Below are 15686 nucleotides of genomic sequence, written 5' to 3' on the forward strand. Positions count from 1 at the left end.
AAACCATCTAAATCCAATCCAATCCGCCCATTTGCCACCCCTAATCATGATCGAAATATTGAGAAAATTATATTTGAAAAAGGTGACCAAGTGCTACTGTACAATTCTAGACTTCATTTGTTTCCTGGAAAGCTAAAGTCTAGGTGGGATGGTCCATTCAATGTGACAAGAATGTATCTCTATGGTACATTAGAAATAACTAAGGATGACACAAGTCCAATCAAGATAAATGGACACAGAGTAAAGAAATACATAGGAAATGCTGAAGTAGTGAAGCAGCTAGTTGATATTGACTTTGACGAAGTCTTAGTTATCAAGGCTATTATATCATACCGTGATGTTAAATCAAGCACTGCATGGGTGGCAACCCATGAGGCTAGTTCGTAAAACCTGAGTAACTAACCTATCCACGTCATACCGTGACATTAAATCAAGTATTGCATGGAAGTCAACCCATGTTTTTGTACTTATTTCAATCATAGGGTAACGTGTTCGTTCAATGCACAAGACTAAAAGATTATAGCTAAAATCTATAAAAGATAAATGGGTATCATGCAGACGCTTTATGAGTCATATTTATACGATAAAAATCAAAAGTAGGAGTTGTAATGACCTTGGAGATCAACCAGAATTAGAAATTAAGCTCTAGAATAAATACGAATCTTGGTACGAGTTGTATCCTATAGTTACGGATCGTGACCTAAAGTCCTATCCATTCTAGAACCCAGGTAAGTTTCAAGGCAATACGAGTTAAATAGATAACCCGTAAGCCTGGGTACGAGTCATATACACCAATTGTACCTCATCATTCTAGGTCAAATATCTGGTTTGAACTTAACCAGATCTATGATTTAAAAGGAAGAATTAGACCATATTGGGCACCCGATACTTCTAACTTGTACCTGCATATTTTTATTCTAAATTTCAACTTAAATCCTAAGAATCAACTTGTTTTCAAATAAATCCACTTACCAACAATCTCAAATAAGTCAATTTTAGGGATTTTAATTCAAATTTGAAGTTCCCAACATAGCAAAAAAAATGCTACTATACATATACCAAGTAAGTTTTTGACCTTATTTTTGCTAAATTGTAAGTTGAAATGTGTAGCACGAGGTATTGATAACTTGGTTTAAGTGAAATTTCTTCATTTCGTGAATTGCTGGTACACTATATTTAGATATTTGTGTTAAAACTTGTAAATGGGGATGAACTAGACTTTAGAAGTGGGTTTTTCGCTATTTATATATTTAAAATGTTAGATATTGCTGAATAAGAAGTGGGTAGATTGGGAATTTCATTGGAGTCAAACTTTGAAAGTTGGACTTCTATGTTATAGTGGAACCAAGACTCATTATGACTCGTACCCACTGGTACGGGAGTCGTAATGAGACTCATACTAACTGACGACATGGAAATCTAACAAATTCAAATTTCTGGAATATATATGACTCAACTTTTTAAGTTGTATCTAGAACTTTTGATGCTTACATATATATCGTACCCACCTGGGAAGAAAATAACTTGAACACAAGTTTATGACCTGCTTACGACTGGTGGTCACGAGTTGTAACCAGCCGATGTGACTAGTGAGAAGGAGCCCTAAGTTGTCCTCTAAACAATGATCATGCATTGTATAGTTTATGAATTGTGTATATGAGTCATACCCAATGGTTATGAAAGGTACCCATCACTCATACCCAACTAGAACAAGGCATACTGAACTATCATTTTGAATTTTTCTTTTCTTTCCCTTTCTTAGTTACTAACTTTAGTATATTTGTAGGAAAAATGCATCCAAAAACTACGTCTTTATCCAAAACTGTGGAAAAGAAAGGAACTAAACAAAAGATAGAAGAAAGTAAAGAAACTAGTGCATCGGTAAGATGGACTCAAAGCAGCAGGGAAGTATATAATAAGACCATATCTAAGAAAGGTGCACGGAAAGAAAAAGCAACAACTAAAGCTAAAGGGAAGAAAGTATCTCCCTAAGATTATGATACTCCACCACTTAAGGGTTCGAGACAAAAAAATACAATTTTCTCCCCACTGCACCCACCACAGTCTAAGGATGATGATGAGGAAACTGAATCTAGTTCAAATCTGGAGTGTTCAAATGAGGGTCGAGATCCCTAGGTAGAGGCTACCCTAATAACTAAATAGGACCCTCGACTCGTACTAGCCCCTACTCCTGTGCCCATTATAGAATGATAGGGTTACCTTGGAATGGAAGAGACATTTAACACTAGTTTGTCTCATCTACCTGGTGGAAAGATGAAGAGTCTTATATGAGGAGATAGATAGAAGAATACTATGGGCATGGCTGAATTGCCTAATTCGCAAAACATTTTAAGCAATATCAATTAGACTGGATGATGAGAGAACTTGTATAGTCTAGTTAAATATTATCCAGTGAGTTTTATGCCACCTCTAAGGGGAGTTGATGTAGCAGTATCCATAGGGCATGCTATGGAAGCGAGGTGACCCTCTCATATCCCTAATAATTCGTGGAGTTCGGGTTGATATATCACCCTGAACACTTGGAAGATTTCTATATGGCCCAACATATCAGGCCCCGGCCAATATAGTAGAAATGTAATAGAGAATGGTTGAAATGCGGAAGATCACCAATAAGACTTTACATACTGAGAACAAGATGGTAATATTCTGGTGGATAGTTAGAGGATAGTTACACATGGAGAGCATTCCACTTGGGTTACAGGTGGTATATGAGAGTCTCAGAAGATAAAGAAGAGTACCCTCAATTTTGAAAGTAAGTCTTGGTAGACTATAGCCCATCATAGGCTATGTCCAACTATAGGCATGATGTGCTGAGGTAGTTCAGTTATGCAATGATACTAGGGTTTACACTCAGATATGATTTTGATGTTGGTGAGTTCTTAGCCTGAGAATTAAGAGACAAGGCTATTGCAAATCAGAAGGTGTTGCTAGAATACCCCTACATGATCACGCAGACATTTTTAGCTACGGGGTTATTGGAGATTTTGAGTGTTGATGCCATAAGAGAGACCCACTAGACTTTTGATATTGGCCTGATTTATGATGTAGCCAACACATTGGCCAGACCTATGATGTAAAAAACAGATATTATGGTAGGAGGCTTCCCACAAGAGGATCAGACTGATGTTGTTGTTACTATTGATGCCACTGAGATAGGTGGACAAATTGAGACTTTACCTACATATGCAAAGGGTACTTCGAATGCCCTCCCACCAGTCCAGTCTATTCCACCTAGGTCACGAGGGATGCCTCCCTGTATGATGATGAATTCTTAGGCTGTGTGGATAGAGGTAGTAACTCAGTTGGCTACACTCACTACAAAAGTTACAAACATGGAAGACAGAGTACAAAATTGGATAAAATGGTATCTGAAGGTGCAGGATAGAACATACAAGAGCACCTCGATGAATTTGAGTTGAGGATAATTCGACAACTAGGTAGTGGAAAGGCTCCCAATATTGCTGATATCCAAGATGAGGTTGCTGAGATAATGAAAATAGTTGCTGAATTATCTGAAAGATTAGTGGCTGCTCAGCTAGTCATAGAGACTGTGATTCCTTCAGTCGAGGGGCCAAATAATTTTGTAGTCTCGGTGGATGAGTAGGATAAAAAAAACTAAGGAAGACAGAGGAGAAAAAAAGATAAAGTAGAAAGAATAAAAATAAAAGAGAAAAGTGGTAAGAGCTGCTATGATGACCAGATGAACTGACAGCCAGGATGGTCAGCACCATGAGACTTCTAACAGTTTTGGAGGATGGAAAAATCTAGTTGCTGATGATGAGGGGGTAGATGTTGTTCCCCCGCCTATTGATGATCCAGTAATAATTGGGATAGTTGTTGAGAAGAGTGGGACCTAACCTGAGGGCTCGTATGCTGATGTTGATGCTCTGGCGCCTTGAGCGCCTACGTATTTTTTAGCCCTACTCTTTTAATGGTTTGTTGCACTAATGGCATTGTAGTATTCTTAAGTTGGGGGTGGGTTACAAAAAATTTGGAGGCAGTTGGAAAATTTTCAGATGTAGCTAGAACTTAAAGTTTGTTATGACTTATAGGTTTCATACAGACAATTGAGATAGAGAGTAGATCAGTGCGCCTATGGCAACATATGTTTTTATTTAATTTTAACTATTATTTTTATGAATTCTGAAAAAATTGGGTTGTACTTAAAGATTTTGATTTCTTTTTATGATTGATGAAACATTACTGACTGTTGTGGATTTTTGAACTGATTTTGTGAAAAGCAGAGTTAACTTTTCTAAGAGTTGAAAATATTGAGCCTCATCAAAAAATTTTATTTTAGAAATTGTGTGAGTTATATATATAGTTGAGATGGTTGAGTATCCGATAATGGCATTAGGATTTGGGATAGTAAAGGTAGGGACAAAACAAGTGCAGAGTTTGATAACTAAAACCTAGTAATGTAGCCCTATACAACTCTGTGTAATGACTACTGAGTTCGTAGTTGTGTTGGAATCTAGAAATTACTCGAATTGTTTTACCAAGGCTTAGGATGGTTAGGTAGGATCTGATCATAGGCCCTTTTTGTATTAGTCCACTTGATCCTAAAATGCCTTTACCAAATAAGAAAATCCCTTTGATCAAAATACTTGAGCTTTAATATATAAATTTTACTTGTTACAACTATTATCTTCCCATTTATATTATAATGAAACTTATTCTCCTGTGGATACGAAGCACCTCAACTCAGGCAATAAGCCTAAGTTGAGGGTGGCTATTATAGGGGTATGTGAGAACAAAATGTGTACAAATAAAGGGGATATAAGAAAAATAGTTAAATAATAGGTAGGTTTGATGAAGAGCAAGCTAAGAAAGGTGAAAAGTAGAGAAGAGTAAGAAGAATATGAAAAATAAGCACTAGAAAAGACAAGCCTGACCCAAGTTGGCATATGCTTAAGAGAAAAAAAAGATATAAGGGAGCAAATAAAGGAAAAACTGGAAAAATTTGTGGACCCCAAGAAAATCGTATTGTTCAGGAGGCTTAGTCAGTAAAGGAATCCCAAAAGATATCCTAGTAGGCCGTAACCAATGTTACAAGACAAATAAAGCCCTATAATGATCTTACCATGACTGTTTAACAACTTAGGGAAAGAGCATAAGGGAAATCCTATGGTATTCCATGCACACCATTGATACTTCCTTTTGAGAGATAGAGTTGTTCAACATATCCTAGAAATAGATGAGTCTATATAGATTAAGAGTGAATAGGATTTCTTTGATTATTAGTGCACATGGGTTATGCTGCTAAGTTGTTAGATTGTTTGACATATGTAAAGTAGGTCTATTCTTGAGAATCTATTGCTAATGTACTGACATCATCAAGTCTCTTCATGTTTTTCCAAGTGCTAAATTTCTATACGCTAGGTTGTGTTAAAAAATTTAAAATTAAGAGGGGAACAAAAAAATTGAGATTTAATTCAAAATCACTATCATGGGTTGTTTGAGATCTTGTTGTTTTAAGTATTTCCTCGGGGGTATAAAATAGTATTTGTTTTTGTTTACCTGAGGACATACAAATGTTTAAGTTGAGGGTGTTGATGTGGCATGGAAACAGGACACTTTCGATGCTTAAAACCATGAATTTATGCGTGAACTTAGGTTATTTTGTTAGAAATGTTGCACTTTGGTGTGAATTGCAGGTAAAATAGGTTTATCATAGCATTTGAATGAATAGAAGAGAAAAAGACCTAAAAAAGACCAACTCAGATCAGTATATGAGTCTGCCCTTGAATCGTAACAATTCATTTTGACTTGTATGATGAATCGTATAAGTAACAAAACCAAAAGCCAAATCAAGAAAACAAGTATGAAGAAGATACAACACAAGTATCCCAGTCATAAACTAGGTACGAGCTGTGTGCTGAAGTTGTGAGCATAATAAAACCCAAGCTACTATCTTCGAATTGAAGTATCATAACGATACAAGTCAGAATTCTGAGTACGACTCGTATAGGGATGTTGTATACCAAACAGTGTTCAATACCTAAAGAGACTGAAGTTCCAAATGGATATGGATCAAGGACACAAGTCATATAAGTTGTTACAACTTGTAATATGGAGTCGTAAGATGAGGCCATGGGAAGATTACGAGTGACGATCGAGTCGTATTGACTACCAACTTAACTTTACCTTTCTCATTTTTAATAGGATTTTTATGTTATTTTTAGATACTATAAATACCCTAGGGTTTATCGTTTATGAGGTTACGCATTATGACACTTATTACTACATTATTTCTTGAGATTTTAAGGTTTTATTCAATTAAAGACTTTAGAGTTTATTCATTTTCTTCTTGTGAAATTGATTTTATTTATTTTTCATTGATAATCATGATTTCTTGCACCACCATGAGTGGCTAATCTCCTCAGCTATAGTTGTTGGAACCCTAGCAAATTAGCTACATAAAGAAAATAGGAGATTCAATTATTTTGGGGTTTCTGTATGTATCATAGTTCTCTTTTGTATTAATTAGCCTCAAGTAGCTGCAGACACTTGAGATAGCCTGTATTTATATCCATTGGATAACCAAGAAACTTGTAATTGGGTAGAAAGGATTAACACAGTTGCACGATAACCAAGTATGTTTGGGGTCGTAACAAGGGGCAACAAGGCAACACTCTGAGATGATAACCAAGTCAATGGGTGAAATTTATCTTCTTGATAATACCTAACTTGTAGGCATTGCATGCAGAATAATAAAATAATTGGTTTGAACATGAGAAATTTCCGTAGTTGTGAAGTCAAGGGTAACACATTCCTAGTATCTGTCTTATACTAATTTCAACTAAATAATACTTAGGAGTTAGTTACTACTTGCTACTGATAACAAAATCCCCCCATTTACTTTCTTGTACTACTCATGGATTATATCAAGGCTAGTAACTGTTCAAGTCTTCCCTTTGGGATCGACCCCAACCTTGTTGGGATACTACATTTATAATTGGCACTATTATACTTCAAGTGGTGGTGTAGTTTTTGGTGACATCAACATTCTTAAATGCCTCGTAGACTCTTCCTTATCAGTGTGGCATGCTACACTCCTATAAATGAAACTCTACTTTACACAGCTTTGTTGGACACCCAATGACACCAAATATAGTCCTTGATAAAATCTTCATCACGACCTGAATGAAGGCCTGTCCGTGACGGGTATCTCAAGTCCCACGTGGACCGTAGAGCACCCCCTGAACCTAACAAAACAAACCAAAACACACTCTAATGTCATATGAATTCCAGAAATAAAACTAGATAGCATGCAACAAACTTAAGGGAATTCAAAACAAGTCTATAACATACGACCGACCAACAGTCCAAACAACCAATCGACACTGCCCAATATCCACAGTAGTCAAAACAAAGTCTTCTAAATAAAGAACCAAACCTGAATATCAACAACGTTTCGGGACATGCCCCTGACTATAGACAAAATAAATCTAAATTGTCTGAGACATAAGAGAACAAAACATAAAATGTAGACTTTCAATGTATGGATGCTCACCACTTAAATGTCAACTCACGAGCTGATCCTAAATCCTAATCACTGAGCAATGGAAGTAGAAGTATGACCAATTCCTACATCACGTTGGCATACAATATTCGAAGACAGTTAGTAGGGTGAATGCTAGAATGTAACTCATGGACAAGGATAATGTAATGTCATGATCAACAGTTTAAAAGCCATTCAAAATTTCAAGCACATTATCAAATACATATATATATATATAATTCTATATCATATGTCGGGATTAGGAAAATGGTTTAACATAAACTTTAAACATTATCCTGGATTGTGTAGCTTAACTTCCATAACATGTGTCAGTGGGCTATATAGGCTGCATGTCTAACCTCCTAGTTAGGCCCAGTGCATTTAGTCACACGAATCTAAGAATAATCACATATATAAATGGGGGACACGAACCTCCTAGTTATATGCTAAGCTAACTTAAACAATGGATATTGTAATCATTTACGGGGTACTCGAACCTCCTTAGTAAATTTGACCCCTGTGTTGGAAAATATATTTTCCAGTATTAATCACTTGGACCTTCAATTTATGACTTACCTACACAACTCTTATTAGAGCACAATTATAAAAGGTACCACACATTCCCATTCATTGAACAATATTCCACATTAAGGCATACATTCTTGGTATCGTCATACAAACTACACTTGCAAGGTAATAACAAACATACCCAAACAAATTCCATTAACATGGGTAGAACAACTACCTTTGTTAATTAATCCAAGGTGGGGGAAACACCGACTCCCTTTGTTTATTATATCTTACCATTGTGTTTCAAATACTTCTTTGTATCATTCAATAGTTGAAGACTACAATTTTACAAATTTCCACATTTCTAGTAATTAAAACTAATTTCACATTATCGGGTTGGGGTCATAAAAACATAAAAAGTCACAAGTTTGGGAAAATCAAAATTCCCTAGTTCACTCACCTAACCCATGTACCCTCACATTTAATTCAATAATTAAATCATGAAAGTTATATATAAACCATGAGAAACATTGTTCAATTCATAAACATTCAAAACGCCCAACCTTTGTTTCAAAACCATCACAAACATTTCATGAACAATACTTTAAAAACATGTTTTTAACAAATTAATAATGAGTGGAGAGTAATTTGACTTAAGTACTAAGAAAATTTGAGAGAAATCGACCCTTGAGTTGTTAGATGACAAACTTGATGAAACCCTAGCTTTACTTGCTTGAGGTAATTTAGAGTGCCATTTAGAGTGTTTGAGAAATTACTTAGATTGTTTTTAGTTCTAACGACACCCTAAAGGGGTTATAAGACCTGGGTTTTAATTTGGGTAAGAGGGGAAATGTCAAGAATGCCCTAAACTTAAAAGTTAGAAAATTTTCTACTTTAACTACGGGTCAATCAGTGACTCATAACCGCTCCTTACGACTAATCACCATGAGTCATAATCAAAATAGTCTTTAGGATCCTTACACACAGTTGACCCAACGACACACTAGTACCACTCGTAATGGAACCCCACGAATCATAGACACAGAACCAAATTGGGTAAACACTGGATATCCTACATTTTGCACCCAAAGACTCATAAAAATTCCATACATATCTTGGTAAGCCATTTGTCCTCAGAGATGAGCTTAGACACTAAATTTCTAATTTTATTCTGATTCTCTCCCAATGACTCGTTATGAGTCTTTATGACTCGTATCCCCAATTCTTACCCAAGATAGAAAGTCAAACACCATTCACTGGACACATTACGACTAGGGTCACTTGACCTATCAAGACACAATACGGCTCATCAATTGAGTTGTTGATAGGAAAGAAAGCTTAGGACTTAAAAAAATATTTAAGGACCAAAAACCCAAGGCATTACACTTAAGATGCATCTCCTCCAACTCCTGATCATGATCAGAAACCTAAATAAAAGAACTAACAGCAACAACTAAACTTTGAGCAGACATATTAAGGGGAAGTCTTAACCTTCTAACAAACAAACAAACTTTCTCATACTTAGAACCGAGAATAGAAGTAGCATTCTTCAACTCATGAAAATAAGCCTTATAATCCATGACTATCATAGAGCCTTGTTTATAGAGAACTAATCACTTAAAAAATCTCTAAGGTTGTGAGGCACGTACCTCTCCAAGAACACCTCGAAGAACTGAATCTATTTCAAAAAATAAGATCTAGCTAGTCTAGAATCCATATAACTTCTCCACAAATGTTGAGCAGCCAAGTCCAACTTAAATATGGTGTAATCCATACCACAAGATTTAAAAAAACCCAAATTACAGATCCTATTCTCATAAGAAATAAAAAAACCCATATGTATCCTCACCTGAAGCACCAGAAAATCTAGGAATAGCCAATCTCAAGAATCTAATCAATATCTTTTGCTCTTCAGAAAGAATTGCAGGCTGGGCAACCACTAGCTTAGAAACTATTAGTTGAGCAACTGTCGTTGTAGGAGGAACCTCAAATCTGGGAGCTATAGCAATCGGCTATGCCCCCGCCTCAACACTACTATGATCTGTAGGCTGTGCACCATCGGATGTTGCACTACCAACTAACCCCAGATGTTTAACCGAATAATCTCATAGCAGTGAAGAAGAAATAAACTCTAGTAGAGCCTAGGATGGTCCCTGTCCCACCATTGGCTAGTGCAAAAAAATCTTGGTACAGGAGCAAGAATAAGGTCTAGCGAATGCCCTTTCTCCTATCCCCTTGATAGAGACACATCTCTAGGTTATGCATAATTTATAGGTTATCCATGAAGAAGAGTAGGATCGCTAGGCTTGATAAAGGGACCCTTTTCTACCATCCCATCCACCCTGATATTCAGCATTACCCTACTCAGAGAACTGCCACTCTTACCTTGCCTTTTCCTAAACTTTGCTTATTTTCTCTTTTCATCCTCCACCTGCTTTATGTGAACAACCAACCTTGAAATATCAATATCCTTAATCAGCATAGAAGACTTGTTTTTAAAAATCAAATCCCGATATATCCCAAAAGTGAATTTTCTCATCCTTGCGCTCCTATCAGCCACCAAATCCAGAGCATACCTTAATAGTCAGTGAAATTTAAAGGAGTACTCCTTGAAAGAAATTTTTCCCTACTTAAGATTCACAAACACTTCCATCTTCACTTCCCTCAACTCCTAAGGAAAGTAGTGATCCAAGAAGGCATTAGAAAAGGCCTCCCACTAAGTCATCTTCTCCACATCACCTCTATACCTATCCTATTCCTCTTACTATTAGTACGCAACCTCTTTGAGCTGATAAGATGTAAAATTTACCCCTTTCACATTAGTGGCCTGCATCATTCTAAATATCTTCTCTATTTCATCTAAGAAACCCTGAGAATCCTTCTCTACCTTTAATCTAGTAAAAGTAGGAGGATTCATTTTTATGAACTTGCTAACCTTTGTGGCCCAATATGAACAAAAGATGTATCCTGGTTATCCTGAGTAGCAACCAACTAAGTAATAGTATGGATCGACTAACGAATTTCTTCATTAGTCACCTCACCTTCTGGCGGACTAGTAGAAATTGGAGAAACTCCAGAATAATTAGGGATAAGACCCTGAGATTGAGTGCAAACTCTAAGTGTAGGGCGTACTCCATTAATATCGTCCCTAGATAGGATAGAAGGATTTCCTTGTATTCCATATCCACGAGGAATAATCTAAAAAGTGAACAAACAAGGATTAGAGGAAATTCCAAGACATAGACTCTAAACTTTAAAATAGAATACCAAGAAAGTAAAACATTCCTAAATATCTTATAGACTCTCTATCATAATTGTTGCATGCTACACACCCTTAAAAGAGATTCTACTATACAAGACATTATGGACTCCCTATTGACAATGCACCTAAAGAAATGATACCAATTTGACCCAACCCCACCTAAGGCTTTGTCGTAATAGGCATCCCAAGTCTGACCGGGAGTAGAGATCACCCTGTTTACCCAACTCAACCTCTATCAACCTGCCCAAAGTTGGCTTTATTTCGAGCATATTACAAGGTAGAATTACTATCCAATTTACAAAATCTGTGATAGGCTTATTACTGAGACTGAACCAATCGAGTCAAATCGTCTGAACCCAACCAATAGCAAAATAGAAAAAACCATAACCATATGAGTTTCATAACAATTATATATTACCCCATGATAAAAGAGGGTAGAATAGTGATAAATTTAGTCCCACGGTTGCATCCTCAATAGCAATACCAATGCTAAGGTTGATACTAGTACCGACCTAGCCCATACCAATCCATTTTACTTCCATAAAAGCCTCTAACCAAAAGAATACCCAAATTCTCTTGGGATATTCCCCAAACATATACAAAACCAATATCCATAAATAAAACTAAATTATAAAATAATATCCATGAAATAGAGCCTTCCAAGAGATGAAAGATCACAACTTCAATGCAGTAGCTGATCCTGAATGTTCAATAGATAAGTAAGAGGAGTAGAATTGACGATTCCTGCATTGCATAGGGAAAAACCACCCAAAGATAGGTTAGCAGGTAAATATTAGCACTAACTCAGGATAAGAACAAAATAATGCCAACCAGAAAAACCAAGTAAACTAACTATATGCATAAAAAACATACACACATATATATAACTATGTCGTGAAAGGGAACCAGTTTCACATACATTTACAACCATTAACCTAGGTATATGAAACTTAACTGTCCTTAACAACCCACGGTCTATATGGGTCTAATATAACCCCCTGAACGAGCCCTGATATATGTAGCTGCTCGAACTTGAGATACCATTAGGTAAAAGATTCCTAAGTAAACTCACTCTCCATGATACATAGGTATAATGTACATAGAAGATTCCCACGTAGGTCTCCATTCCCTACCCTTCACATTAACAAACATGAGTTTCTAGTGTTCATTCATGGAACTTCTACTTTCATAGTTAACTATCATATCCCGCTATTATTGCCCAATTGAAATCATTTCCAATCAAATAATCCATTATTCCTTTTATTATTTGCCAAGGCTATGATTAGTGGTATCATCATACTGACTATAACTTGCAAGTATTGTCTTTAGCCAAACCTTTTAAGGTATCTGTATGCCCATGTACCCATATACTAAGTTAACTAGGGGTTGTCCCATGTGCCCCACAAATGTTCCATTATCATGTTGCTTGGGGGAGTCTGATTTACCCCACAAGTGTTCCATTATTATGTTTCTTGGGGGAGTCCCATGTACCCCACAAGTGTTCCATTATAATGTTGCTTGGGGGAGTCACATATACCCCACAAGGAGTTCAATTAATCATAACTATGACAACCAAAACATTCCAAACCATTTTGCCATTTAGGGTCCATTACCAAGTTTTAATCTATGGAATTGTTCCATTAAAATCCAACAATATAGTGAAAACATTCTTCTAGGCATTTTATTAAACATATTGGGGACATAGTGTTTCCAAAACCAAAGCCATTTAATAAATAACCATTCCCATGCAACCAATTATACAAGACCACTATTAAAGAATATAAAAAGCATTATTAAAACAAGGTAAGCCATAAAAAAGCATTTATTACCAAAACCCCTAAATTATATTTTAAAATTCAAAACCATACAATAATTAAACCATGAAAACATTGGATAAAACCATGCATTTAGTTTGAACTGACAATGAGGGAGGGAAGAAAGCATGCCATAAACCAAGAAGATGATAGAAAGAAATCACCAACACAAGCCCCAAATTAATACTTAAGATGAAACCCTAGCCTTCCTTTACCTAAAAGACTTAGAGATAATTGTAGAGTGTTTAAGCGAAGTTTCTAAGTTTGAATGAATAGAATAATAGGGAAAATAACCTACCAATAAGAATATAAGTTGTGAGGACTTATTAGCTTAAGTGGGGAAATGTTCAGTCATATCCTCCAATATGAGTGATACCCACCACTCGTACCTATGGCAATCTCTCTTAGACTCAATAATGTCCAAGGTACGACTCAGTCCAAACCATGTCGTATCCAAGTACACAATTAGTACCCATGTTTCGGACCCTTCACAGAATAAAATCCTTAGAGGATTGAACACTGACCACCATAAAAGTCCATGGTATGACTCGTACCCTAGAATACGGCTTATGGTGAGCGACTCGTACTAAGTTCCAACTTAACTTATCAAGTGTAAAACTAAGTGAAGTAACCAAACAACCCATATCCACCGATACGGCTCACACCACCCAAGTCATACCCATTCTAGAAACAAAATCCAACCAACCAACCAACACTGTTCAACATACAACTAACCCATACCACTCTTATCCTAGTGTATGAGTCATTTCCTCTTTACGTATTCTATCTAGAGACAAAAATTCTAGAAAAATTTCTAAGGGCCAGAAACCCAGGGTGTTTCAACTTATTAGCATAATAGATAGCTTATCAAGAACTTTATCAACAGCTAATCTGTGGTATAATCTATGGTTTATTAATAGAAAAATATATAACTTAATTGTCAATGTAATCATTTAGCATGACCTCTAGCATGAAACAATAACATAAATGCTAATATATCGATAATAACACAAACACCTAAGGCTTATCCCAAATCTAAGATAATATAAAAAGCATATTATGATATAGCTCAATCTAACAAGGGTTAAAACCTACCCTACTTGGTCATCAAAGAAAGCACAAAAGATTAGCTAAATAATTGTTTTCCCATTCGAGAAGCTTCTATAATATGCCAAGGTATCAAAATGACATTTTACTTATCATATGGTAATAATGGAACCCATATTGCACTATTGTATTTCCAGTCCAAAAATCACCAAAAATACCTTTTAGGTCCCATTTTTAGAAAATCACCTTCCTGAAATCAACCCAATATTCCCTCATAGTCAAAGAGTCATTGCTATAAAAAATGGGTGAAATCCAAGCTATTTTGGATCTAAAATTAAGCCTCCAAGGTTATGGGATTTTTGAACAGTAAATGATAAATTCTGACAGGAAAAGGGTAAAATCTTACAAAATTTTGAAAAATAAATGAGTAAACATATGTTAGAAACGCTTCCAAATCACCCACTTTTTAAAATTTTAAGTTATGTCATCATTTATGGTTTCATCTATCAAAAAATGCATGATGAATTAGCAAAATTAGGAAAAAGGGGTCTATTTATATCAATCCTTGGTCCTCGAGTATTCTTATGGAAAACCAATGATCACGATTTGGATACCAGGTAGCAGACACTAAAGTCGCTACATGACATTATCCCTACTCAATTACAGCATTTGTGGACTGCCTAAGCAATAGTGACCCTGGCTAAATGTGTCGCGATAGTGGAACTTGTAGATTCTACAAGAGTGCAATTGTGATCCAGGACACGCCATTATAGGTGCACCAGTTACTGATAAGACTTAGAATTTTTCCAGGTCTCTACCAAGCCATTGAGATTTATCCAAAATTTTGTATATGTAAATTAACCTTGTAACCATAGAAAAATCAATGTTTCTGACTTAACAGTACAGTCAATATTTCCATCCGAGGTTGTTTTGACTAAATATAAGTCCCACGCCCAATTTTCAATTTCTTAGGTTTTCTACCAATAGGTCAAAATGAGCCCAGGTACCTCGGTACCCAAACTAAAGATCCACCAAGCCTAAATTGACATTTTAGATCTACTTGAATAGTCAAAATTTGCTTTCAAGCTTGTTTAGCTTAAGCATTTTCCAGTGGCTATTTAGAACCAATGAAGACTTCAAAATAATTTAATGGCTCTAAAAATGAAATGAACTTCTCAGTAACGAAACTGTCATTTCTAGTAAGTAACAAATGACATGGGGTAACTATAGAAAAGATCATAAGTAAAAATCAGCAAAACTATAGAAAAAATCCTAAAAAGTCAATACATATGGTATACCCCACCCCCAACCAATACAATATCCACTATCCCCAATGCATAAAAATAATATATAGACATAGAATGAGGACATACTTCGGATGCACTAGGCATCGGTTTAATGCTCTGCCACCTCAGGGGTATCTAAACTGGTGAAGGCAGTGGTGGTTGCATTGCACTACTAGAGGATGCACACACAACACTCTTAGAAAGACTCTACCTATCAACAACTGCAAACTTCTTTAAATCTT

Source organism: Capsicum annuum, chromosome 9 (assembly GCF_002878395.1).
Source record: "Capsicum annuum cultivar UCD-10X-F1 chromosome 9, UCD10Xv1.1, whole genome shotgun sequence".
In the NCBI taxonomy this organism is placed as follows: Eukaryota; Viridiplantae; Streptophyta; class Magnoliopsida; order Solanales; family Solanaceae; genus Capsicum; species Capsicum annuum.